Here is an 11,364-nt window from a genome sequence, read left to right as displayed (position 1 = left end):
TGTAGGAAGTTTTGCCTAATGGATAAGGACAGCTCAGTATAGGCATGCAGAGCTAGCAGACTTGTCAGACACAGTATGTCTCAGGTCAAGGGAAGTGATAAAGGATACCTTCAATTAACTATTTCTGGCTAACAGGCTTAATTAAATTTGACAATACTGATCAAAGGAAGCTCTACTACTTGGGTCTACATCAGTTTCTCTCGCGATTCTCGCCTTGCAAACTTAAATCTGGAATTGTTGTCTTATAATAGTAACAAAAAAGGCCAGTCTTGAGAACATCCTCCTCTGGTGTATTTAGTTCCTTTGTGCATAATGTATCAGATCACTCATTAGGTCTACTCCCGCAGCTTGTCGGATAAGTGATGGAGAGGCTCATCTTAGACTTAATAATAACTGTAATCTGGGGCCACAACAACCATTTGGACTAATTTGCTATTCACTGTAGTGGCACTTCCCTGCAATCCATCTTATAGAATGATAAGCCTGTCTGGGATTCAAAGAGCTGAGAACGCCTTGGATTGTTTTATGTTTTAAGAATCAAATAAAACCAAACCAATTAGAAGGAGAGTTCTGGGTGTGATAAATGTCTCTGATCACAGGGAGAGTGTTCTCTATAAATTAGCAGATGGAAAGGTTGTAAATATTCACAATATCTGGCATTCAAGGAGCCAGGCATTTGCAGATATTTTTCATACACACCACCAGGGTTACTTCTAAGACCATTCCCTGGTGCCTCAGGGGATTTAATTTCATTACTATTTTATAATAATTATAGTACTTTAATTATAGTTTAACTATATTCAACTTCTGTGTCATGTCATCGACACATTTCTTTCTTCTTTGTCTTTCAATAAATACCTGTACATGCACACTAATACCACTAGTTTTTGTACCTTCTGTGTTTGCTTCATTTGCAGCCATGGAGGTCGACACTTGTTCAAGCTTGTAGTAAACATTTTACATTTTAGGACTTTAAACGGTTGCAGCTTAGTCATCTACTTAGTTGTGTCCTGTGCTTTGTGTTAAAGTATACGTAACAATGTAACGTAACATATGTTTTGTTACATAAATAACATGAGTAATGACTTAGGTAAGTTGAAAAGAAGTGAGCAAGGACTTTTTGTTTTACATAAACAGTCTCCTGTGTTAAGGTCCTGTTTGTTTAAGCCATCCATCCACCCCATCCTCCCATATGGGCACTTTCTTGCTCTTTAGGTGACATACCTGGCTTCAAGGAACATTAAAACATTACGTCATATGGGTGCATCCAGAAATTACACTAGACAGTCCCTCCAGCATTTCACAGACTTTTTTTGGGATTGTTGCAGCTTAAAATAGCAGCTTTTCTAAAAAAAAAAATAATAATAATTTATGAAATTGTGGGATAAACTTAAAACTGCAGTATTGATTTTTTTTTTTTTTTTGTGAATTGCATTAAAAACTTGTTCCAGTGAGAATACAGTTGCTAGTAGTTTGGTGACGTACAGCTCAACATTTAGCATTTTAGTACTACAGCAATGGTGGTCAAATTTGCAGGAAAGTTGCATTGATTAGACAAATTTCAAATTCACAGGGATTGGACTGACTACCTACAGTTTCTTGGGTTGAAACGTTAGGCCACTGACCAAGCTGCCATATTTGATGAGTTGGGAGTAAGTACAGGCTGATGTATGATACGGGGCATCAGTGTGACACACAAAAAAGTAGATTAAGTGTCAAGTGTAAATTAATTAGAAAATTTAATTTCTCCTCTGTGGACCCCTTCCAGCCGTCAATGCCCACCTTGCCTAACAAGAGCCATGCATACCATATTTACATATTTATGTTACATAAACGTCTGATGGACTGAAAGTAGTTGAGCTTTGGCTAAAGCCAAACATTAGGGTTCTCTCTGCCATATCCCGTAGGCAGAAACCCTGTAAAGTAATAAGGTTAACTAGTCGGCAAGAGATGAGAACATTTCCAGCAATCCCACGCACGTCTGTCCATTTTGAAAGCTCCTTTAAACTGTTGCCCAGTTGCAGCAGCTGCACACATTGTGTAAGCCGCTGCACAAACACACGAACACAACTCTAGAATCAGGTCATAGAGCAGCTATTCAAAGAATTTACTTCCTAACTCTGCCTCTGTCGATCGATATCAACACCATCAACATGAGCTCCACAAACACAACTGCGCGCCAATACAAAGAGTGTTTGAAGTCAGAGGAAAAAAGAGCAATGAAGGGAAGGAGAGGGATGTATCAGAATGTTAAAGAAAGGGGAAAAGACAAGGCGAATAAAGGGAACAAGGATGGAGGGAAGGAGGTGGGGAAACAAGAAGAAAGGGGTGGAAAGGATAGATGGAAAGGGAGCTGATTGGGTCCTTTTGAAGTTAATCCTCATCCAGCAAGCGGCCAGCCTCCCACCTCACAATTGGAGGCAGCTGTAGCTTTAGCCATCATCTTGATATTCACTAACTGTCCTATAAACCCAGTCATTAAACTGATGGATCCACCTTTATGCCCAGCATTTGCATTCTCCTCAACGATGATGTTTACTGCCATTTGAGGGAGCAGATCTAAATGGAGGAAGTGCTGCTGCATTAGCACTTACCACCCCTCCAGAGGTGAGCACAACCTTGAAGATGGAAAACAGACTGATTTGTTTGGCTCACCCGTGAAAAATAATATTCATGCAATTATGTAGCATTTGTATTTATGGGTCACAAGTCAGGTGGCAGGCTCTAAAAGGCAGCAGATTGTTTCTGGATGAACAATGACTTATTTTTCTGTCGACTGTATTGTCATTATGTACTGCTAAGAAGAAACAGCAAGGATATATTTATAACTGGAATAGCTCTTAAATGGCATTTACTAATTTTCTTAATTAAATACTTTGCACATGATGTGCTCCATTTATTACTGCAGGCATACCGGTTACAGCAATAATCTATTCATTATTCATGACCTCATTATTTACCATTAGAATAAAAAAACATTACGGGATAATGGATCTTTTTTGGCATCCGTTTGATGTTGTTATAGCCTCTGTCAGACTGACATTCATGAAAGCAAACCTTCACAGTAAAATCAGTTAATTTCCATGGAATCACTGCGATCAGTGGATTTGCTGGCGCACTATGGACCAATAGCAAACCTGGCAGATAGCAAGCAAGTTATTTTGGCGTACAATAAAACAACAAACCTTAAAGTACCTGTAGACTGTGTTGACAGTTTCTATGGTTACTGCTACAGCGTGATGAGGTCAAGGGGCGCGGGGAATGCTGGGTACGGAGGTTGTTGTTGGTTCTGCTTGGCTAATAAAAGCTAACGGTGTTACACCGTGACTTGTCTGCAGTCTTCCTCATTCATGCACATCTACAGTACCCTAAATAAATCCTTATTTTTTTCTTTTTTCCTTAAAATGTTTGGTATGGTAGCCAGAGATACCTTAACTTGCCCATTAACGACTAGCACCGCCCTAAGACCCGTCTGTATACAACCTTGGGTAAAAACACGAAATTTTAATGGGAAAATGGACCTGTTACTTGCTATAGCGCCCTTTTTAGTCTTCCAACCACTCAAAGCCGCTTTTACACTACATGCCACATTCACCCTTTCACGCAGCTGATGGCCCAAAGCGCCCATCGAACGCAGAAACCATTCGATACACATTCACACAGCCGATGCACAGCATCGGGAGGCACTTGTGGGTTCAGTATCGTGCTCAAGGACACTTCGAACACATGGCGGGGGAGGAGGCCAGGATCGAATCCATCAACCTTCCGATTAGCGGGGACGACCCCCGCTTCTGGCCCTGAGGGCACACAACCCGTTTAACAGCCCACAACTTCTACCTAAATGGTGTTCTGAGTCGGTAGAAGGAGCTATAAAATACTTATGGAGCATTTATACCTCCAGAACCGGCCCACCACAATTTGAGTTGACCTTCAGCTGCCTTATACGTTACTTATTTATTAACCCTTAGATGCATGAGTGACTGGACCCTACACTCTTCCATAAGTGGGGGTCAAAAAAATTGACCCGTATTAGAATCAATGTGTTTTATGCCAGTTTTGCATTTTAGTTAAGAATTTAATCATTGTATTATACTTTGTATTATATTTTTGTCCACATAAGAATGATTACAGCTCTGAATATTTTATTTATATTTATTTATTATTTTTCACTTTTTCACATTTTTGAAAATTTTTTGGAAGAATTTTTGAAAATTGGAAAGAGAACAACATTAAAAAATTACACAACAGCAATAGACCAATGTCAATATCATTTTGTGGGGTCATGCGTGCGTGGTGTTGTGTGTGTGTGTGGTGGTATTTCAGATTCTAGGGGCAATCCCATAACTGCCCTTCATCCAGCATCTGTAAGACCACTTTCAACTGTATACCTAGCAACATAAAAGGAAGGGAGAAGGTTTTGATGACAAGCAAACCTATTGATCGAAGATGTGTATACAAATAAATGCAAACACACATGCACCAAACACAGACAAGCGCACACACAGAGACACACAATACATACAGTAATGGTTAGCTAGCGTGGCTTAGCTAGGCTAGCTTGCCAACAATAAAATAGACAAAGTTGCATGATAGATGTAAGAACCCACTTTCCCAGTAGTCATGATTGACACACAACACCAGTGCATACAGTATGGGTTAGCCTAGCTTGTTAGCTAGCTAGGTGTGGAACTAACTTTAAAGTAGGCTAATTTGTTGATACTAACCCACTCTTTCACACAGAGTCGGATGGGATGACACACAGCACATTTCTGAGGTGAAAGGACATGAAGATAATACATGTACAGATCTTGGCCTGTGTAAATATCTTTTAAGGTGGGACACTGGATATAGTCTGTGTGGTCCACAAAATAATATTCTGACAGTCACAGGTGGACTAAGAATCAAAGATTCCCATGAAATCCCATAAGACGAAGAATGCGGGTCTTTTTGACCCCTTATGGAAACTTGGGGTAGAATACAAAAACATAATTTTTGAAAAATGTATAAAAGGTAAGTTAAAAATTGAATGGGCATTGATATCAATAACACTGTTTTTTGGGAGGATACCTGGAATATGAACGGATAACAACTTTTCCATTACAAAGATATTGCAAGGGAAAACGACCCGTCACCGGGGTCATTTTAGACCCACTTATGCATCTAAGGGTAAAGAGAGTGGACCGCAGTGTAACCTCAAAGCAAAGCGCAGAGCAGAGGGAGTAAAACAGACCTTATGATCTAAAAATTGCTATATTAACTACATTTACGAATTACCTAGAACTTGGAGCCATTCTTGTTTAGTTAGGTGACTTCATGACAACCTTATATACTCACCTAACCACCCAGGTGTGTTTTCAGTGGACAGATGGAGTCTGTGCTTGTAGTTGTATGATAAATTTATCAAACACCTGTCGACTCTCGTCTACTGCTTTTCAGACCAACAACAAGCATGTTGAATTGGCGGCGGGTACCATCGGTGAGAGAAATCACTCTGATTGGCTGTTCAGCTTAAGTGAATCAGTGGACTATGGTCTTTCATCCATATGGCGCATCTGCAGTCTTAGGTCTTCCAGTGTTATTTTTTTAATGATGAATGCAGACTATTGCCACCTGCTGTTAAGGGGAGTACTTACCTCTCGCACATTGGTTGAATGTACATACTAGATGGTCGTTTGCTGTTGTTGGTGTGGTGTGTTCTGGTGTCAGTTTTTTGCCAAGACACAGGTCACGTGAGGAGACACAACAGTCGTCTCTTGTCACCGCTGTTTCTTTGACAAGTTTTCCACCCACTGTAGTTTCTCTTAGTGGTATTTAGTTGGTTCACCACTAGATGCCACAAAATCCTACATACTGGTCCTTTTAGCAAAAGAGGAGAAAGTAATTTTAGTTTGAGAGTGTGTGATATGAAACATTCCTGTCCCCTGCCTTTGATATCAACATGTGACAGAGTGACAACAAAACTGATATTATCTTGGCAACACAAAGGATTTCAAAATAGAAGAGAAGCATCCCCACACAGGAAAAGATAAAGTGATGCCCATACAGTAAAAGAAAATCAAACAACAAATGTTGTCAGCCTTTCTAGAGGTTGCTGAATACCCGTCTCTCCTCCTTTCAGCCCAGAGTGACTTTCCCAGACAATATGTCTGTCTCTAGTAGTGAGAGCTGTAGAGGTTCCTCTATGTAGTGGTGCCTATACTGTCTTGTTTTATTGAGCAATAACAAGTGATTTTAATAAAACATTTATAACTCTCTGCTCCATAAGAATGTAGGAGTCAGCCATCCTTTTGTGTAAAACAGGTGGGAAATATACCTGTTGCTGCTGTTTTTATGTATTTTTCTTTTAGTCAACGGAGCCTATGAGCAGATAGGGCTGGAGTGTGCACTGGGTGAGAGGTAAGCTATGCCCTGGAGAGACATTCATACCTACAAGTAGCCTATCTAACCTGCATGTCTTTGGACTGTAGGAGGAACCCTGAGGAAACCCACACAGACATGGGAATAACAGTACAAACTCCAGGAAGAAAACATTGTATATTATATATAGTAAAGTCTAATTTTCAGATACATGTTGAATGTTTAAAATGTTTGTTCTCTTGAACACTATTGTGAACATAGAGGAATGCTAACAGGAGCATTGAGGGTTAGCTACTAGAGCATGTACTTAACTATTAGATTAATTACTAGACCACTTGCACCTAATACTTGCTAAAAAAAAAAAAACACTGGAGAATCACCTTGTAACTTCTATAATCAACTTTATTTTAAATTATTTTTGGAGCCAATTGTTTTTATCATCATCAACTGACATGGATTGGTTTAAACTGCTTACAAAAGTGCAGAACTCCAGTAAAATTACACTATAGGTAATATCCAAAGGATTTGTCGCATGTCTAGTCTTTGAAAGGGCATTCATTGACTCCCATAAATTTTTTTTTGTTGTTTTTCTTTTGAACGGTTAACTGCTAAAACCTCTGGAAAGACCAACCAACTGTAGGCCAAAATCTCAGCAGAAAAAACCAAAAACATTATGTCCTGGATTTATTCATTCTTTACCTTATAGCTCCTGCAGAAGAAATGAGCTTTAAATATTCAAGCAGTCTTACTATTATCAGCCCTCTGCTCCATTGCTTTGACAGGTATCCACTGTTATCATAGCTGGGAAGGAAATTATAGCTTTATCATCTGGCCCAAAAGCAGTGTCAGCCCACCCCAGCCACGACCTCCACCATCCCAAACGCTACTCCCAACCAGCCTCTTTTCATCTTTATTATACAGGTTGGGAGTGCTCAGCGCATCTCCAACATAATAAAACTGGATGATCATTGTTCCGGCCTTTCTGAAAGTCAAAGCAGGTCAACAGTAGTCCAGATCACTTCAATTGAACCCAAGACATTGCCAAGACCTTGTCCAGTCCAGGTTAGAGGAAGAGCTGGTCCAAGACCATGTTGTGACCAGACCATAGCAAATGTATTAAAAAGGAAGGCCAAAAGTTTGTGTGTGTGTGTGTGTGTGTGTGTGTGCAAAAGGATACCTGAGTAGTTTCTATAGATGTGCCTGCAAGGAGCTGTGGAATAATGACCTCTAGCATTGCTAGGGCGGCTGTGGCTCAGAGGTAGAGCGGATCGTCCTATAATCGGATGGTTGTTCGTTCGATCCTCCCGCTGCATGTCGAAGTATCCTTGAGCAAGATACTGAACCCCAAATTGAACCCGATGCACAGCATCGGTGTGTGAATGTGCATGAATGAGGTAGTTTCTCTTTGATGGACTTTGTCATCACGGTGTGAACATAGAAAGGTTAAAATTTAGCATTATATGAAGAGGATGGTCACTGACCAAGCGACAGTATTTGACAACTTGGGAGTGAGTGTTATAAGCACATCATATGCATGTATTCATTAGAGTCAGAACACAAACAGACATGTCTATGTCAAGTTATCTATTGATCAGTTCATATCAGAGGTGGTTAAAGTACAGACATTACTTAAAGTAGATGTTCAAAAACTGTAAAAAAAAAAATGTTCTGGTAAAGTAAAAGTACTGATTGAACTTCTTTACTTAATTAAAATTGAAAAAAGTACAGACCCTGAAATGTACTCAAAAGTATTAAAGTAAAAAGTACTCTACTAATACCTTCTCTGAAGGACATTCCTACTGGCTTTCTGTGCAAAGCTAACTGAAAACCTCAAATATGGTCTTCCTCTCTTTTCTGGTTTGTCTTTTCATGTCGTCTTCATCATGTTACGTCTTTCATGTCGTTTTAGTCATGTTACGTCTGTCATGCATGATTTGAAGCGGTCTTTTTGTTGGGAAGGCGTGCAATGATGCAAAATAATCGATAATTCCCCTCAAGAGCATTAAAAATAACTAAGAGCCTGGTTACAGAGATTTGTTTAAAAATGAAAACTCAATGAAAGCACAGATACCTGAAAAAAGTACTTAATTACAGATGTAATTATTTTGTTACTTTCCACTTCTCATTGATTTAGGAATATTCTGATATCTGTGTTTGTGTGCCTCAGCACTGAAGCCACGAATGACAATGCTACCATGCAGGTATAATATTTACTATCTTAATTTATTGCGTTACAATACTAGCATTAGGTAATTAGCACTAAACAAAGTACAGCTCAGGCTAATAGGAATGTCACTAGTTTCAGATTCCTATGAGAGTCGATGAACTGAAGACATATTGAGTCATAGTTGCATTATATTGATCAGTAATAGAGTAGCAAAGCAGACATTTTCCTCCATGGGAAAGTCACTGATTAATTGTGAAAGTAATCCAGCTGAGCACTTTACATAGTGACCTGTCCCGTGCGTTTCTTAGCACATCAAAGCAAATACTCCCACCTTATCCTCCATGACTGTGTACATCCCAAACAGGGCCAGACACATGTGGTGTCAGAGGTCTAATCTCCCAGCATCACACACTGGGGGAAAAAACCTGCTCAGCTCACAAATCAATCAATAGCGCTGAGGCCTGGCTTCAGGCGAGGCCAGGCACCACAGGGGGTTGTAGTGGGCTCAGTGCCAGGGGTCTGGAAGAGCCTCTTTATGCTTCTGTCATTTAGACAGGGTAAGCAAGACCTCAAGGGAGATTTCTCTGTTCCTCTTTCTCTCACTTAGCCATCGCCAATTAAAGCAAGCAGGGGTTTTTTCTCCCCTAATAAGAGTCGATGATTAACAGAGTGCTGGCAGGAGTGAGCCTCCTGAGCCGCAACAGACAACCACAGCAGCTTCAATGGGCTGCAGAGGGTGTTTTACATGTTACAGAGGCATGGACTCGAGCCACAAATTTGATGACTTTAGACTCGACAAAATCCAGATAGACTTGCAAATGGACTTAGATTTTAAATACCAATGGCTTCACTTGGACATGAGCCTTTTGACTTAAAAAGACTTGATACCTTCCCCCAAGTGTGACATGACTCAATTAATTCCCTTCATTTCCTGAAACAATATTCAGTATTATTCCCAGCAAGCTGACAATCTATCTCTCAAATTTGTTTGACCCAATCCAACAGCATCCAATCAAGTTGCTGATTTACAAATAATTTAATTGGTTGAAAGGATACAGATAATAGGGTAATCACTCTTCCCCCGAACTATTACGTTTAGTTTAAATCTCCATTTTGAGATTAATACGTTTTCTGCATCATTAAAATTAAAATCGCCTTTCGCAAAATAATTGCAAAATAATGACTTGGTCGCACCTCTAACAACCTACTTACATAGCCGATGTGACACTGTACCTTAAAGCATTTCTCTGAATCCAGAGACAGGATATAAAGGAGAAGTGAGGATTTAAAGGTTGTCAGGTGCAGGAGATTGGCCCAGCAGGGGAAGAAGGAGAAGCAAAAGATATTTAGAGTCCTCTGTATGCACAGGGAGATAGCTGCTGTCCGACTTTAAAAAAAAAAAAAGAACTCCATCCTCCTACAGACACTTTGTGTTTATTGCATTGTGTGTGGGAGATAGACAGAGAGACACACTGCTACCACATGGGGCCATCCTTTCCTTAATATATTAGCTCATTTAAATTCAATTTAAGCCATCCAGTTTTCTAAACTGCTTATCCTGTTCAGGGTTGCTTGCGGGAGGCTGGAGCCCAAGCTGCAAGAATTGAATTCCTCCCAGCCACTTTGCCTTTTCTTTACATACATTTTGAAACAACAGGTGAGGCGAATATTGGGGCCCTGCTGAGCGGCCCCACAGCAACGATTACCCGTCCTGCTAACATGCCCTTAAGCAAGACACTGAAGTGCTCCCTGCTGCTCTGCTGATAACCCTTTGTTCTGACCTCCCTGTGGAGAAGCCAACCAAGATGATGTTTCTTTACCACTGATACAAGAAAAAAATATAAAAAAAACTTTATAATCTTTGCATTCTGTTGATTAAGTTGACCTAAGTTGACCTTTTCTCTCCAGTAGACACCAAATACAGCAAGCTCTAGCATTTCTTTTGACTTTTGACCCAGGTAAATGCTGCAGGCTACATCAATTGATGAGACAGAGTTTTACTATTAAAGTTTGATATTGAATCAGAATCAGAATTATGTTTATTGCCAAGTAGGTTTTTACACCTACGAGGAATGTGTCCTGGTGCAATTGGTACGTAAAACATACAAATACCAATATACAAATCACACAGAAAAATAAAGTGTTTTCAAAATACATAAAGATAAGAAAGATAGTAAAGGAGAGCTTTGCAAAAGACCGGAGTGCATTACTGTAATGCATACTGTATATACAGGGTGGGTATGAGAGTCAGTGTCAAAGGGGGTACTTTTACTATTGTATTATTAAGTCACAAATGCTTTTGGTGACGATTATTCCAACAACTGTGGTTTTCAACTTGAGTTACAAAGCTATTGCTACTGTGTGTTCAAAATAATTCATGCAGTGATTTTATATTAAGATCTTTTAATTCGGTCCACAAACTTCCACCAACTTACTTGATTCAAACTGCATTTCCTTACAGACACAGGCTGTATGTAGGAACAAAAAAGGTCCCCAAAGTCTTTGCCAAACAAAGACATCCTCCAAGTCTGTGCTGCCTTTATACCTGACAGGGTTCAAGTAGCCAAGGGGACTCGGCTGATTGGTCACTGGTGCCAGATGTTTTAGGCAACGTCCTGGTGTTCTGTCAGCCAGGCCCAAAGCTGGCTCCAGTGCCTGGCGAGGATTTGTGTTCCTGTTTAGTGGGAACTATCTGATGCTTCACAAGGGCTCATGGCATGTACCACTGATGATAGTGTTGGGATGTGGCCATGTGTTTAAACAAAGAAATGGTCATTACTACAGTGAGGCCCTTATGTAAGCAATAAAGCCTGCTAGTAGTGACTGAAGACAAAGAAAAA

Source organism: Morone saxatilis, unplaced genomic scaffold (genome assembly GCF_004916995.1).
Source record: "Morone saxatilis isolate NCDOM2014 unplaced genomic scaffold, NCSU_SB_2.0 Contig24, whole genome shotgun sequence".
Classification (NCBI taxonomy): domain Eukaryota; kingdom Metazoa; phylum Chordata; class Actinopteri; family Moronidae; genus Morone; species Morone saxatilis.
This window is presented reverse-complemented; position numbering follows the sequence as displayed.